Source organism: Chlorocebus sabaeus, chromosome 26 (assembly GCF_047675955.1).
Source record: "Chlorocebus sabaeus isolate Y175 chromosome 26, mChlSab1.0.hap1, whole genome shotgun sequence".
Taxonomy (NCBI): domain Eukaryota; kingdom Metazoa; phylum Chordata; class Mammalia; order Primates; family Cercopithecidae; genus Chlorocebus; species Chlorocebus sabaeus.
The window spans coordinates 29,639,882-29,657,833 of NC_132929.1; the positions used below are offsets into that span (position 1 = coordinate 29,639,882).

The following is a 17,952-nucleotide window of genomic DNA, read 5'->3' on the forward strand; positions in this document are numbered from 1 at the left end:
GTCTTGGATTTAATACCAGCTCTCTGATTTATGAGTTGTGTGACATTGGCCAAGTGACTTATCTGTTACTCATTTTGTTCACTTGTCAAATGAGAATAATGAAAATAATATTATCTCATGGGGTTGTTGTGAAGATTAAATTACTTAGTATAGATAAAGATGAATATCTGGTACCTAATAAATGCTATGTAACTGTTAGCTAATACTATATTGAGACATTTATAAAACTGATAAAGTGAATAAATAGTACTTTATTTTTACTTTATTTGCATTTTGAAGTTGCGGGTATAGTGCTATCAGTGGTGAAGAGGATTAGTTGATAAGATTTGTGTAATGTTTCAAAACCTGATCTTGTACATCTCAGCTTAGCATGATGATGCTGGGGCTTGACATTCCAGGTTGAGCATTCCTAATCTGAATATTTGAAATATGAAACATTTTGAGCACCAACATGATGCTGAGATTTTTAAATTTGGGATGCTTAACTGGCATATCATGCAAATATTCCAAAATCTGAAAAAAATTACAGTGGAAAACACTTCTTTTCTCAAGATAAGGAATGTTCAACCTCTATAAAATATCACAATACTTCAGAGTCAGGTTTTGGAGTCCTAGATCAAATAATTGTCAGAAAAATATTATTTTTGAAAAATTTTATTTTTGACATAGAGCATGAAATGAAAATACATAGAGATTTATCACTGATAAGTTTTGAGCTTATCATTGAAAATGTGAGTCTGTAAGGATAACTTCAACAGTGACTTTTCAACCCCAACACACCTGCAGGTTTAGGCAAATAGGTAAATATACTGATATTGCTAAGAACAAAAGTTATCCCTATGAAAGACGAAAGATACAAATACAAAATAGGGGAAGTGAAGAATTTTATATTCCAGTGAAGGACAACTGATAGATGGTAACCACATGTCACATGGTTATTTGTCGTTCATTAACTTAGTGGCTTAGAAACCACTTACTGAGACCGGGCGTGGTGGCTCATGCCTGAATCCCAGCACTTTGGGAGGCCGAGGCAGGCGGATCATGAGGTCAGGAGATCCAGACCATCCTGGTTAATACGGTGAAACCCCGTCTCTACTAAAAATACAAAAACAAAATTAGCCGGGCTTGGTGGTGGGCGCCTGAAGTCCCAGCTACTTGGGAGGCTGAGGCAGGAAAATGGCGTGAACCTGGGAGGCGGAGCTTGTAGTGAGCCGAGAGTGCGCAAGTGCACTCCAGCCTGGGCCACAGAGCGAGACTCTGTCTCAAAAAAAAAAAAAAAAAGAAAAGAAAAAGAGAGAAGAAAAGAAAAAAAAGAAACCACTTACTGAGAATCGACTGTGCCTAACATTGAGCATCAAGGTTGTGAAAGGACGACAGAATGAGTCTGTCACACTTCTTGTCCTTAATAAGCCCACTAGATGCTCCCTGTTAAATCCTGGAAACATGACTGCTCCTCTGTAAGGAAAGGCTTGTAACATGTTCCTGCCTCAGAACAACAATGGCTTCATCCCAGGACTCTAGTAAAATAAGCTTATGGTAAATTTACCTTATATATGTATGGGTTTTGAAATTATACATTTTTAAAACCATATATATATTTTTCACAAAGTGGCTAAAATAATTCTGGACATGGAAATTTCTTTTAATGCATTTATGCAATAAAGGAGGCAGCCTTGCACAACACGTGAATTGCATCAGGAGATCACTATGCAGCAGACAGAGAATTTGGGCAACATTGACACTGCAATTTCTGGAGATATTAAGCCAGCAGATACAGAAACATGCATCACTTTATGGATGCCTGGCTGATTAAATGTACATGGGCTTTGAATTTTGAAGCCCAGTCAAGGTTTCCCAGTTCTCATTTAGCAGCAGTTTATTTTTACTCGGGTCTGGTCAGATGTAGAAACCACAGAAATGGAGGCTGTAGGATTCTGTCTTCTCTAAGCACCTTTGTGCTTTCTTCCTCTGGCTTCACTCTTAGGTAGGAGCAAAGGTGTATGGGAGGGGAGTCTGCAAACATCCAGCCATTTGGGGTGGTTCATTTGGTTCTTGTCAAGGGAAATCGGTTTCTACTCTTGCCACAATTTCTATGCAACCTTGGATTAGTTAATGTGTAGATGTCCAGAACTTGGGATACCCTATTTTGGGATGATGTTTTGTCCCTTAGTGGGGTGTCCTACTCTTTCTATCTATTCTGTGCGATCCTACAACTTCATCTACATACTCTTGGTTCCTGGTTTGATAGGCGGCTCTATTGACAGATGGCATTATTAAAGACCATTTCCCTTTGGGCCTTATGTCACCCATAACTTAAGCTTTAATTTCAGAATATGTTTTTCTTATTACAACTTTATTGAAATACATTTACATAAAATTCACCCTTTTAAATACAATTCAATAGGTTTTAGCATATTTACAGATGTACAACCATCACCATAGTCTAATTTTGGAACCTTTCGTCACCCCAAAAAGAAACCCCATGTGTATTACTAGTCACTCTCTTTTTCCCCTGCCCCCAGCCTCTGGCAACCACTAATCTACTTTCTGTCCCTGTGGAGTTGCCTATTCTGAACCTTTCATATAAATGGAATAATGTAAAATGTAGCCTTTTGCATCTGATTTCTTTTGCATAATATGTTTTCAAGGTTTGTCTATGTTGTAGCACGTAACAGTAACTTCATTCCTTTTTGTGCCTGAGCAGTATTTCATATTATGGATATAACACATTTGTTTATCCATTCATCCCTCTATATACCGATTGGAAAAAGCTGTTTCCACTTTTTGGCTATTATCAATGCTGCTATGAACATTTGTGTACAGGTTTTTGTGAGGACACATATTTAAAGTTTTCTCAGATATAGATCTAGAGGTAGGATTACTTGGTTCAATGGAACTCTTTGTTTAACTTTTTGAAGAATTTCCCAACTCTTCTCCAAAGTGGCTGTACAACCTGACACTCCTACCAGCAGTGTGTTGGGGGATGGGGAATTCCACTTTCTCCACATTCTCACTAATACTTGTTGTTATCTGACTTTTTTTTTAATAGTCATCCTGTTCATGGTGAGGTGGTATCTCACTGTGATATTTTTAAAAATAAATTTTGTTGTGTATACTTGAGGTTTACACCATGATATTATGAGATACATATAGATAGTAAAATTGTTGTTATAGTCAAGCAGATTAACATATCTATCATCTCACATAGTTGCTATTTTAAATTTGCATTTCTCTACTGACTAAGGATGTTTTCCGTGTGCTTATTGGCCATTTGTGTATCTTTGGAGCAATATATATTCAAATTATTTGCCCAGATTTTAGTTTGGTTATTTTTTCTTTTTATTGTTGAATTGTATGATATTTTTATATATTCTAGTTACAAGTCCCTTATGACATATGTGATTTAAAGTATTTTCTCTCAGTCTGTGAGTTATCTTTTCACTTTCTTGATTGTGTCCTTTGAAACACAAAAATTTTAAATTTTGATGACGTGTAAATTATCAAGTTTTTCTTTTTTTGCTCATGTTTTTGGTATCATATCTAACAAACCTTTGCCAAATCCAAAGTCATGAAGAACTATTTATATGTTTGCTTCTGAGAGTTTTATTTAGTTTTCAGATCTGTTTTGAGTTAATTTTTGCATATGGTATAAAACAGGGGTTTAGTTTCATTCTTTTGTATGTGGATATCTAGTTGTCTAGCATCATTTGTTTAAAAGATTTTTCTGTTCCCCTTTGAATTGGTTTAACAACCTTGGTAAAAATTCAGAATACTTTTAACCTACGCATTTTTCTTAAAAGATATTTATTGGTGAATTTCCATCTTTTTTCCCCAAATAATACAATTGCTCTCTTCACTGTGAATTTTACATATAAGCATTCATGCCCATAAATTTTTCAGAACACCTATTCTTAACTGGAGGTGGAATTATTACCGTGAGAGGTGGGGCCTCTGACTAGCAGGAAGTCACAGTAGTTATTCCTACCACTCTAGATGAACTGATTGTGTGGTGAGTCATACTGATGGGGAGAGTAGGAATAGCTAATACAACCTGACTACCTGGCTGAAATCTGTCTTTCTTAACCATACACCTGAAGTCTCTACTGAACAAAGAGTAAGTTATTGTAGTAAATAAATAATCTCTGGGGAAATACTTAGAGATTCTGAGAATATCCTATTTTTCATCAGTCTTCTACAAACTAGCTTTAGCATCTGTTGATAATTCTTGCTTGAACTGATAATTACCATCAGGGTTGCAAAATGATGGTTTTTCTAATTCTATCAGTCTTTTTACATGTATTAATTGGCATTCTTCTATAAAGAAGATTTTATCACTGCTCAATCAGATTTCATAAACTGAGTACACTCTTGTACCCAGCATCTGGGTCAAGAACAGAATCTTCCAACATTTCAGAAAAGAAAATAAACAAAAAGAAAAGATTTCTATTAAAAAAAACTATATGTAGTAATTAAAATGGGGATAAGAAAGGTAATCCCTTTATCCCTTTATATACATGTAACATATTTCTATAAAATTCTATATATATATGCATATACCCACTCTATAATGAACCCTTTCCAAAATGGTTTCACAGAAGAATTTCTAAGGGGTATTTATTTTTTAAAAAATTACATGGTAATAATTTGGAGACAAATGATTAAGACTAGTCAAACAGGTTTATCATTTAAGAAGATTTTCACAAATTCAGACTTGAGGGCCTATTGCCTGGCCATCTCAAGTCAGAAGAGGAATGAGGAGAATCCTTCTTACCCATTTTGGATATATTTTTAAAATTATGATAAAATATACATAACAAGATTTACCATTTTAATCATGTTTGTAGGTACAATTCAGTGGCATTAACATTCAGAATGTTGAGCAACCATCATTACTATTCATTTTCAGAATTTGTTCATCCCAAGCAGAAACTATGTACTTGTTAATCAATAGCCACCCCCCACCTTTCCTTCTCCCCACCAGTCTCTGGTAATCACTGTTCTCCTTTACATCTCTATGAGCTTGCCTATGCTGGTACCTCATATAAGTGGTATCATATTGACCTTTTGTGTCTCAGTGTCTTATTTCACTGAGCATCGGTTTTCAAGGTTTATCCTGTTGTAGCATTTATCAGAATTTCATTCCTTTTTGAGGCTAAATAATATTTCATTGTATGTGTTGTACCACATTTGTTTATCCATTCATGATAGATATTTGAGTTATTTCCACCTTTTGCTATTTGAGTAATGCTGCTATGAACTTTGGCGTATCAGTATTTGCGTTTTATACATTTGCGCAAATCTATCCTCATGTATTTTTGTTCTGTAAATAAACTTTTGGAGGCATTTCACCATTTAGAGGTCAAAGAGAAATTAATAATACACATTTTAAACTAGTTCAATGTTTTATTATCAACATTCTTATTTGGGCTGAAGATTCAGGGATGAAATACTGGGCAAAAAACGGATACATAATTAACACTACACAGGCATATCATAAGTATATCATAATATTTTGCTAATTATTGGAATAGAAAAATATAAAACAGAGACGTACATAAATTTCTTTGTATTTCGTCTTTCTGAATGTATGTTTACATTAAATACACAGCAAGTGCTTACGCCTACTTTACATGCTTATCCTTAGTTAATCAGAATTCATTTCAAAAGACAAAACTTCTTAAAGATAAGCATGGCATAGAGGGCTTTAGATTCATACTCTTACTGCATTGGCTGCTTGATGATTGTTCTTTTGTAATTTCAGTCTCAACTTTGTCTTTTTCTCTCAATCTATTTGAAGACCTGCTGCATACTGCAAGCATTGTTTATGTTTCCTCTTTACCAAATGTCTCCAAAAACTTTTGACAGTAAGCAGGAACTGTATCAACATGTGTTTTGTATTTTACAGCTAATTCTAGTGCCCTTTCTTAGTTGTAGAGATTAATATTAATCTGGATTGCTTGATAAACGATGCCAGCCTGAAGAAGTGCTATTTCAACCTCCTGTATGTTCCCAGTAAACCTTAGCATGTGGGTCATTTTTGATTCTTTAAATGGAAGACTTTTTATAGAATTGATGTACTGAACTTTATCAATTTCACCAATCGCTGCATAGCCTGTTTCTGTAATAGTCATATCTTGATTCTCAACTGCCATAGCAGCTAGACAAGCTCACATGGTTTGCTCCTCAACCAAGTGGAAAAGTCTTACATCATCTTCCCATTTTGAACTGCCTACATATTTATGGAGAATAACAGGATATTGTTATACACTGATGTGAACCAGAGGGCCATTAACTCTTGCTGTAGTTACCTGATTTCCAACAAAACTCACAATATGGGGATTTTTACTGAATTCACTTGTATCCCTTTCATGTAAGGTTTTAGGCAAAATGTCACTGTCCGCATAAACCATATTGAAATAATACCATACTGTAAATTGAGTATCTTGAAGTCCACAAAGGATAGTGCATGTATCATTCCATGCCAAAATATGCACTATTGTTTCAAGTTTGAGAATTTTTTTCTTCCTTCTCAAATTGTTTCACAGAAGTGATATAGATATCTCTATTTTTATCAATAAAAGTGACTTTTCTATCATGGTAAGTCCTTTTTGATCCAGAGCAACTTTCAAGATTTCATTTTTACAAGGAAGAAACTTTCCATCATCTAATGGTTTTCCAGTTGATGCCTCAACGAAAAAGATTATTTTTTTCATCAGCTTTGTCTCATTGCTATGATATCATTACTCAGAGACACAGTCTGTGCATTCAGAATATCTGTTCTCACTCCAGGAAATTCTGGAGATGAAATAAAGTGCCCTTCATATGAATATAAATCGATACTACTAACATCTACAAGAAGAAAATGTCTTTCTGCCTGCAGGATTAAACTAACAGTTCCTTCTTTGAGATCAAATATAATTGGTGTATTCCAGTTCTTTGTGGAGACCACATAACATTGAACAGACATTGAAACAACTAAAGGTGCAGAGTTCAAAGATGCTTTAATGGCCATGACGGAATTCCAGTAAGTTCACTGCATCAGTAAGAACATTACGAATGTGTATGGTCTTTCTTTTAGTTAACGTTACTTGAAAGTTTTTCCACTCCCAGTGTTGTTCCACCACAGGCGCAAAAGCATCATGCCCAATTCCACACACTCCAGCAGTCTGAGTGCCATCAGTTGACCATGCAATATTAAATATGCTGCCAGTGTTTTCCTAAAGCATGTGATCACCCAGTTTTATTACATAAGTGTAAAGTATGAAATAATCCAATAGCAAGTAATTCTCCATCTGGAGCCCAGGCAACTGAAGTAATACAATGTTCACGAGGTTGTGAATTGTACAGTGGGTGGCTATAACTATCCCATACCTTGTATTTACAGTCTTTGCCAGCAGATAAAATAAGATTACTGACTGAATTCCAATCTACTTTTAAAATGATGCCATCATAAGCTTTCTGTAAAACTTTAGCATTTGATCAAAGGAGTTTCTTTTTTTCAGATGGAGTCTCGCTCTGTCCCCCAGGCAGGAGTGCAGTGGCGCGATCTCGGCTCACTGCAACCTCTGCCTCCCAGGTTCAAGCAATTCTCCTGCCTCAGCCTCCCAAGTAGCTGGGATTACAGGCACCCACCACCACGCCCAGCTAATTTTTTGTATTTTTAGTAGAGACAGGGGTTTCACCATATTGGCCAGACTAGTTTTGAACTTCTGACCTCAGGGGATCCACCCGCCTCGGCCTCCCAAAGTGCTGGTATTACAGGAGTGAGCCACTGTGCCTGGCCACTGAAGAGATTTAATGATTAGCTGCTTGCCTGCTGTATAAAGAACCTTTTCCAAATCAGGACCCCACACTATTGAATACACTGGTTTTCCTCAGAAGGCACTCCTCCTTCTTCTGTACTTGATAAGTATATTTTCTGGGAATATTCTTCAGGAGTAGTCGGGGGCTGACCTGGGCTTGCTGAGCTGAAGTTGATCTAAGCATCCAAGTCTTTGACCAAATTTTTATTTGTCCATCTTCTCCAATTGTAACTAATGCTGTTGCTTCGCCATTCTATCTTCCTGCAAGTACTACTCCAGAGTAAGCTGCTGCACTTTTTTCCACTCTTTCTAACTTGGAAATCAAATTAAATTTATCGTCAGAACTTATGAGGACAAAGCTTTGTGCTTGCGTTTGTTTCTTATACCCGAACTCTTTGGAAACCAGTGAAGAACTATAGGGTAAATATCATCAGGAAGCTTTACTATTTGAGTTGTTCCATTGGTGAACAAGTTCCTTTTCACTATCTGGTGATCATCACTATATGAATACAGCTCTTCAGTAGTAGTCCAGCCTACATGGCTTACTAATTCTTGATGCTTTGGTTCTCTTAAAAGAGATATCTTCAGTCTCATGACTCCACTTCCAGCAAAAATTTAAAATTCCACTTGATTGCATTTACTCAAGCTCCAGGAAAGCAGTGGCAATTGCTTTCATATAGCTGATACCAGTTACCAAGAAGCCTCTCGACCTCCTGGTCACCATAGTGACTTCTTGACTATTAGTCTTTTACCTATGATACATGTTGCAAACATTTTCTCCCAGATTTTTATACTCTTTTATTGTGATTTTCTTTTTTGCCTTATAATTTCTTTTTTATAGAGCCACATTTATCAATCTTTTATTGCATTTGTATTTCAGACATAGAAGGGTTTTCCCCACACTCAGGTTATAAAGGAATGGATCTATTTTTTTTTCTAATATTTTTATAACTTCATGTATTTCATTTGTATTCTTGATCCATTTGGAGCTTATTCTGGCATATAGTATAAGGAATATGCAATTTCATAATTTTCCAAAAGACTATACAATGTCTTGATACTAATTATTTAAAAAATGTATTTTTTTAATCTGGTGGATTGAGTTGACATTTATATAATATATAAACTTATATTTGTATTTGAGTTTTTTTTCCTGGACAGCCTAATTTTTTGCCCACTCCTTAGTCTCTCTATACAATGTACTATATCACAGTCTCAAATATGGAGACTTTGGTACATATTTCAGTATCTGGTAACACTAGCTGCTGATCAGATAGCTGTGGTTCTATGACGGATCTATGATTTTTCATTTTCTGACTTCATTCCAAATGTTTCTGTTATACAGACTTTAAATCTCACTTGCTGACTTTGAAAATTTTTGTTAGTATTTTACAGAAGTTACAATAAACACACGGATTGAATGATAAATGACATGTTTATGGTGTTGAAGTGTTTTACCCAAGAAGAAAGGATGACTTTCCATTTGTTAAAACCTATCTTAAGTTATTAATATTTAACTTTTTATGTGCTAAAATGTTTCATAAGTTGTTTCCTTCCTGGGTTGTAAAGGTTGTGCTTTAATCATTATGTATTTATTTAGTTAGTTTGCTTTCACTTGTCACTTGTCTTCAATATAGTTGTTAATTTGATTTTATAAGTATCTGGTGACAGAAATAGTACTCAGTGATGTGGTTACTATCCAGCTAAAAGGATATAGAAAAATATTAGGTTGGTTGTAATGGCAAAAATCCATGATTACTTTTGCACCAACCTAATAAATTTAGAAATACAGTTGACTCTTAAATTTTCTTATTATTGTTATTATCTTTTAAGATGGAGTCTGACTCTGTTGCCCAGGCTGCAGTACAGTGGCAGTGGTGTGATCTCGACCCACTGCAACTTCTGCCACCCATGTTGAAGTAATTCTCCTGGCTCAGCTTCCTGATAGAAGGGACTACAGGTGTGCACCACTACAGGTGTGTGCCACTACAGGTGTGCACCACCACACCTGGCCAATTTTTTTTTTAAATTTTTTATTTTTATTAGAGATCCGGTTTCAGCATGTTGTTCACGCTGGTCTCGAACTCCTGACCTCAAGTGATCCACCCACCTCAGCCTCCCAAAGTGTTGGTATTACAGGCATAAGCCACCATGCCCAGCCTAAATTTTCTTATTCTTAACTCAGAATGTGTTCTAGAACTTTGAAACTGATTTTGCAAAAATACAAATGTAAATTCCACAGTTAACAAATAACCTGAGTGTCGCATTATTTATAAAGCTTTCTGTGACGTGCTTCCCTGCCTTCCTATGTATTTTTACATTTATGGTTTTCATCGACTGTATATTAGTTGCATATATTTATGGAGTAGATGAGATATTTTGATACAGACATGTGTAATAATCACATCAGGGTAAATGGGGTGTCCATCGCCTCAATAATTTGTCCTTTCTTTGTGTTACAATCCAATTATATTCTTTTACTTACTTTTAAATGTACAATAAGTTAGTGTTGACTGTAGTCACTTTGTTATGCTATCAAATACTAGATCTTATTTATTCTAAGTTTATTTCTGGACCCATTAACCATCCCCACATCCCCTTTCCTGGCCCCAACTACCCTTCCTAGTGTCTGGTAACCACCATCTACTCTCTATCTCCATGAGTTCAGTTGTTTGAATTTTTAGCTCCCACAAATAAGTGAGAATATGTGAAGTTTGTTTTTCTGTGCCTGGCTTATTTCACTTAACATAGTGACTTTCAGTTCTATTCATGTTGTTGCAAATGACGGGATCTCATTCTTTTTTATGGCTGAATAGTGCTTCCACTTTTCTTCATCCATTCATCTGATGATAGACACGTAGGTTGCCTCCAAATCTTGGCTATTGTGAATGCTGCTGCAGTAAACATGGGAGTGCAGATATCTCTTAAGCATACTGGTTTCCTTTCTTTGGGGCATATACCTAGCAGTGGGATTGCTGGAGTATATCATAGTTCTATTTTTAGCTTTGAGGAACTTCCAAACTGTTCTCCATAGTGGTTGTACTAATTTATGCCTACCTATCAGTTGACTGTTCCTTCTCTGCATCTGCATTTACCACACGGATGGTCCTGTATAGTATCCATCCCACTCTTGTGCTCTTGTCAATCTCTCTCTCCTAGACTGTAAGCTCATTGGAGCTATTGACTGTGACTGATTGGTCTATGCATCCTCCTATCATAATACCTTTCTTAAGGCTGTCCTCTGTTAAATTGTCACAGGATGATTTCATGCCAGCAGAATTTTGTGAATGTAATTAAATGTTACGAATCTAGAATTTTATACTGTAAAAACATGCTGATATACCGTTGCAGAATCAAGAAGATAGGATCATTAAACTGGATGTTCAGCATCTACTTGCTGTTTATGATTTAAATATGGGAATGTGACCCAAATTTGAAAGATTTTCTTCACTCAAGAACTTCCCACTTTCTCTACTGGTTCTATAATGTACCATGTTGACTATTTTCAACTATAAAGGCATATAACAGTATCAATTATTTACATTAAACCTGTATTTTCTGTCTATCCCCTGCCAGGTAAATGAGAGCCCGAATGATATTTTCACCAACGTATTTATTTTTTGTTTTTATTTGTTTGTTTATTTTCTCTTGCTGGCCCTTAATGAAAGCTAGGCATAAATGGAGTCGACTTTCATGCAGTCAATTTTAATTTTTCTTTTGTGCTCATGAAGTCTGCTGCCCAGTGAGATGTATCAACTGCAGTGTTGTAACATCTGAATCAACCGTGGCCTACACTGTTTGATCAGGATGACAAAATTGCTTTATTTATTCTTCTTTTACAATTATAGCCTGCAGATAAATAGGCATTATTATAGGGGTCAAGCTTGATCATGCTGCATATTACAAGAATTTCTCTGTGACTACAATGGCAAATTGATTAGACAAAACTTATTGACATACAATGCCAAATAATTGATTTGTTATACTAAAATAGCTCTGACGCCTAAATCAGTTACAATAACTTATTTGTAGTATGGAAAAAATCATGCTTATGCATTTTGGGGTTGCTTTGAACACTAAATTAGCTACTTAGGAGTTTGTCCTTGCCAACTCAATTATCATATCATATCATATCATTAGTCTCGTCTTCTTTTCTGTCATTTCTCTAGTGAAGTTATATCAGACTAATAATTCAAGTATACTATGGTGAGTGTTTACTTTGAAAAAATTTGTATCTTGAGATTCTATTTTTATTTTAATGTTCTTTTTATGTGTACTGCTACAAAACAAGCAAGTGCTATTATTGTACCGATAACAGAGATTTATTTGGTACCTCCAGCTGATCAACTGAGGGATTTTAGTCTGTAACCATGTCTAGACAAAATGCAAATGTGAGTATTTGACACTTTTTCTTACCATCAGTATGCATTTGGAAAGTGTTAAGCATTACTTCTCTGAGTTGTTTCATAGAACTAATTATCAAGATTTCAAAGACACCTTTGCATAGATGGTGTTTTATGTTTTGGAATAAATTTATTCCTACATTTGTTTTCTAGAAAGACGTCGGTAGAGTCATTGTAATAACAGGATGGGATGGAATTAAGGTGACACTAACAGGGAATGAGAGGTCATGAAACTAAAATATATGTTTTGCTTCCATTGGATACATTTATTATTGACACCTGGATATTTTAGGACACCTGATGATGAAAGGAGAGAAATACTCAAAATGACTGCAAGAGGGTTGTGGGCACTCTCCTCACATCTACTGGACACCTTCCATTAGCTTCTGGGCCTCTCTGTATGATTTCTCTGATTACAAGAGCATGTAAGGTCCAATTGAGTGCAAGTAAAAAATGTCAGAGAAATTAACATCCTAGGAGTGACCCTTAACTAACAACTAGAAAGGATTGGTAGATAGGTTCCCTTGCCCTTAGGTAGAACAACTGAGAGGTGTGTTCCATACCATTTTCTAAAGGAGGTGAGTCCTCGTTCCCCATGAAACTAACTTTTCTGTGTTGGTTTCTACCTTTCCCTTTCTTACTTTGCCACACCTCTGCCAGTGTTCTCTACCAAATGAAATAATTTTGCTCAAAGTCTAGTTCAGAGTTGAATTCTTGGTGGACCTCACCTAAGACAGTGAATAATGTCCATGCTCCCTCAGAATTTAGGTGGCTGGAAGAAAAATGGTACTCTATTTAGTACAATTTAGTTGAACAAACAAAAGAGACACCTCTTTGCTCTTGGAAGCTTGCCTACTTTTTCCCCCTGGGTCAGATATACATATATATATATTTTTTTTTTTCTAATTGGATCACTCCCCAATTTCCCTTCATTCTGGATCTCTGTTGAAGTTGAGTTGGAGCACAAACACCAACTTAAAGGCCTCTGAGGAAGTATACAGACCCTATGTCCAAATCAAAACCTTGGAATCTTACCTCCCTTGTCAGCAAGCCCTTTCAGGCATGCTTAAGTAAGAGAGAGCAAAGGAAACAAGACAGTGGAGAAAAGAGGGTCTGAGTTTCTCAACATGGTGCAAGAGAAAGTAGAAGGAGGGCTCTCATTCTCTAAAACTTTTTATGAACATGGAGCTTGCTCGTTGTATGCAGCCTGATAATGGCTCTAGAATGCCTTGGAGGCAGAAAGAATTAAGGAGAGAAGGAAAAGGGAGAGGATAAAAACCAGAAAGAGACTTTCTTCCCCCTTCATTCTTAGCATAGGTATGCCAGTTAAATCAGCGTCATGGATATTTGTGAATTTAAAAAATATACCTCAGAATTTGGGCAGCCTGTATCATATACCAAGAACTTAAATTATTAATTCATGCCAAGATGGTGAGTGACTCAAGATAACTTTATATCTGTCTTAAAAATCTCCATCCTCGGCTGGGCTTGATGGCTCACACCCATAATCCCAGCACTTTGCGGGGCCTAGGCAGGTGGATCACCTGAGGTCAGGAATTCAAAATCAGCCTGGCTAGCATGGTGAAATCCTGCCTTTACTAAAAATACAAAATTAGCCGGGTGTGGTGGTGGGCACCTGTAATCTCAGCTACTTGGGCAGCTAAGGCAGGAGAATCACTTGAACTTGGGAGGTGGAGGTTGTGGTGAGGCGAGATCACGCCACTGCACTCCAGCCTGGACAGCAAGAGTGAAACTTTGTCTCTCCATCCTCTGTTGATTCTTCTAACATGTCAGAGGTCATAGTTAACTATAGAGGGTGATCCCAGCACCACATTCTAAACTGACGTGATTCTTCTCTCCTAATGCTAAACTCTATCAACTTCATTTTTCTTCTTCTTTTCACAAAACTCAACCTTCCGGGAAAGCAAAATGACACTGATCCTAAACATGTGGTGCTTTTCTTTTACATCATTATGTTGTTGAGTATATAATTTCTACTTCAGGAATGCTTTTTACCTTCCATATGGAAGTAAAGTTTAGTATAAAGCAGTGGTCCTTATTGTGTTGTCCTTAGATCAGCAGTATGAGCATCAACTGTCATGCAAAATTTTAACCCCACCCAAGCATAGTGCTATTAGAAACTCTATGGGTAGAACCCAGCAATCTGGGTTTTAATAAGCCCTTCAGGTGATCCTGATCCTCCATAAATTTTGGGACCTGCTCGTGTAATAACTGACGGCTGCAAATACTGGGAACGGAGATATGAAAATCTCACTATAGGTCGGCATAAGTCTAGACGTCCCAGTTATTCTACCCCATCGCCTTTCACTGAGAGAGAAAATTGTAATTAGGAATGCTCATTGATCTTGATTCAGGAAGTTGGTGAGAGGGGAAAGAAAGGCACGTTAGTTCCCATTAGGGATAGGCCTGGGGAATTGTAGTGGGGATAGTTGAAGAGAAAACCTGTGGTATTTGGTTTTTTTCCTTCCAGGATGAGAGAGGATGCCTTCCTATTTCCAAATATCTCCTCCACACTGACTGAAATTTCACCAATTAGAGCTAATAAGAAAACATTCCGGAGTATGTTAAAGAGTAGTGGGAAGATGATTAGTCATAAACTTAATGCGAATTAGCTTTCATTCTAACCCGGCTGATATACTGTAAGTAAATAAGAGTTTGATTTTGGGGAAGGGTAATTCCAAAGCAAGACACACTCGAAGCTGAGTAAGAGGTGTGTGGTGGGGAAGGGGGCGATGGGCAGGAATTTAGGATGTTAGAGTCCTTGGTGAGCTTGGACAGGGCACCAAGAGGGAGGAGAGAAGTACTGAAGGTATATGCAAAAGCCAATACCAACTATTTCCTTCATTTCAGATCCCTCCTAGGAGTCATCATCTCTCGGAAAAGGATAGTGGTTATTTGATTTTTTTTTTTTTTTTTTAACATCCTCACTTACTTCTCCCTTACATTTTTATTCTTCTAGATTCAGAAGATTCAAGTTTATGGAAACAAACTAGTATTTTTCCAGCAATAGCATGGAAAATAAACTGCAAAAAAGATTCTCTCTTGAATGAATTCTAGGCACCAGTAAATGCTACAGGAATCACTTGACCTTTTCAAAAATGACCAGTATTTGTGCTAAGTGTGAAAACAATGCTATGCTTCCATTGAGTTCCACAAATCTTTTTGGTGCAGAAAAAATGCTAGTGGGATATAGCACAAAACCTTCAAGGTAGGAGACACAGCTGCCCTAGAGAATCTGTCGTTGAGAAGGAGGGGAAAGGGCCAGTAGATAAATCCATGTGGAAATACAGGATTTTAGGAGGCACAAAGGACAATAGGCATTTCAGAGTTTCATGGATAAAACAGACACTGTTTTTTGACACCCAAGAGTTTCTGAGATTTGGCCCACAACAAGGTGAAAACAGGGGATGGATTTAAAGAGCTTTCTTATCCCTCTTTGTGTCTAGCTTCTCACTGTCTTCCTACCTCAATTTTTCTTTTTTTTTTTTCATATTTGTCAGGTCTGTCACATTTTGCGTCTAACTTTTGGTGAAGTTACTCTCACAAAAGATACTTAACCTATAAAGGTCAAGTACAGAAAATTGTTCAGAATCACTAACTTAAGGTCATATTGCTACCTAGTGGCAACAGAGAGATCCATGGCTCCACTATCTTGCCATAATTTCATTTGTTATTTCTGCCTGTAAATAGACCTACTGGCTCTGCAGAAATGTGGTCAATTTGTTGCTAAAAAGATTACAAAAATAATTGCAACCTGGAAGGTTCAGAACCTGTCTCTGGCTCACTTAAGGTCTTTCCTCACACAGTAGGGGCTGACAAGTTGATGCCTCAGATTTCCACTGTGCTCCTTGGGATCAACAGAGAATAAGTTTGTATTGAGTTTGCACAGTTTCATTCAATATGCAGGTGGAAACTTGAAACAAATGCAGTGTAGCTGATTTCCCAAGAGGTGCTGCTAACGTGAACCAGAAGCTCATTCAGAAGAATTAAATGGACATATTCCAAATATATATTTACTCGTATCAGTCACTTCCCTCCCCAGTTTCCGGTGCTTCTTGTTCCTTTGCACTCAATCTGTCAGCAGGAACCACTACCTATAATCTTGTTAAGAGCAGTTAAATAGGAACAAGTACAGATACTGTTTAATTCACTTTCAGGAAACAGGCTTTAATTGAAGAGTTCCCATCACTTTCCATGTGTTTCCCAAAATGTTAGAGGTTTTAATTCGCTCTTACTGACCATCATCAGGTAAGAAAGCTTTCATGGAAGAAAGTGTTATGTGAAGTTCTCGAAATCAGAGAAGGATGAGAGTACTTGAGAAGTAAAATATGTAAATAAATTCACTCTGCAAGCATTTCTAGCTAATGAATATTACTTTTGTTACAGAAAACTGCCTATGTTTAAGATTCATTCACTCCAATGGTATCCTTGGAATTCTGAGCTAATATCTAGATCTCCAAATTAGATATGCAAACCACACTGTCTTTCTCAGAGGTCTGGACTACAGTATGCATTTCAAATGGCCTGGCTACACAGGAGCTCACTTTCTAGCTTGGATCAGAGAGATAAATACCAGGTACAGTCAGAAAAGTCCTCAGGGGCCCACATCTCTGTTGGTGGCCTGCCTTTTGAGCCCTATCAAGGGAGCCGGTTCCTTTGCTATTGTTTCCTTTGTTTGCCAACAGCCTTAATTTCCCTAAGTTCCCAGTTCCACTCTCCGATATGCTTTTTCTGCATTGTATAACCTCTGCTGCCAGCCCTTACTCTTCACCATTTCCTCACTGCACCCTTTTATATCTGATACTAGTTTTCAATAATCAACCATGCTAAGGTGACACAGAATACTGGGCCTGAGCCCTTTCTTTGGTATCTGGTTTGTATTGGTAAGGCCCCTGTAAGAAACATCCCCCAAATCTCAGTGGCTTAGCACAAGGATTTATTTTGTGCCTCCATCACAGCTCAATGCAGATTAAGAGGCTATCTTCCAAGTAAGAATGTGGGATGCTGGGCTCTTTCTTCAGCGTGGCTTTGCCGTCCTGGAATACTTCATTTCCAGTTAGTGGGAGAAAGACCAGTACCTCACAGGAACTTCTGGCGGCTAGTCCATTCCATTGGCAAGAGCTAGTTCCATGGCCCCAATCTAATAGCAAGTGAGACTGGGAAATACACTCTTTTTGTGCACCTTGGAAGAGGAATGGTGGTGGTGAACACCTAGCTTCTACCTGCTACCCTCATTGCTGAATGACTTACTGACTTCCAATGAGGGGAGTAATATTAAGGAATCACTGTGCTGGCTAATGGAAAACCAAGCAAGCACAGTTTGAATTTAATTATTTTCTCTTCAATGATTACTTAACCATATCCCTAAATTTTACTATTTATTAGCATGAAACACCTATGCAAAATTCTGGAGGTCTGAATTACTTTATCTCCAATTATGACTTTGATATTACTTGAACAGTTTTAAACAAATAGAAAATTGTTCAAAACATTTTTAATCCAGTCAGCAGAGTCATCTCCAGAGAAGCTTCTGGGAATAGTTTATCTCACTTTTGTGGTGTCAATAAAAGATGCTCATGGATCATCTGAATGAATAAGTAAGGAGTTATAGATTGATTAAGATGATAGCTAATGCTTTTCCTGTTTTCTAGCATAATGGGCAGCAGCCTAGCACATAATAAGAGCTAAGAAATACAAGCTGATTTCTTTTTCCCTCCTCTGATGAG

General features: G+C 37.0%; 1 protein-coding gene and 1 pseudogene across 1 annotated transcript in view; one reads left to right on the plus strand and one right to left on the minus strand.

The window, feature by feature from the left end:
* The window catches only part of UNC13C (unc-13 homolog C), a 624,577-nt gene that overhangs the window by 35,203 nt on the left and 571,422 nt on the right, over positions 1–17,952 (plus strand). The window lies entirely within an intron of this gene.
* LOC103245595 (intraflagellar transport protein 80 homolog) lies at positions 5,640–8,442 on the minus strand (annotated as a pseudogene).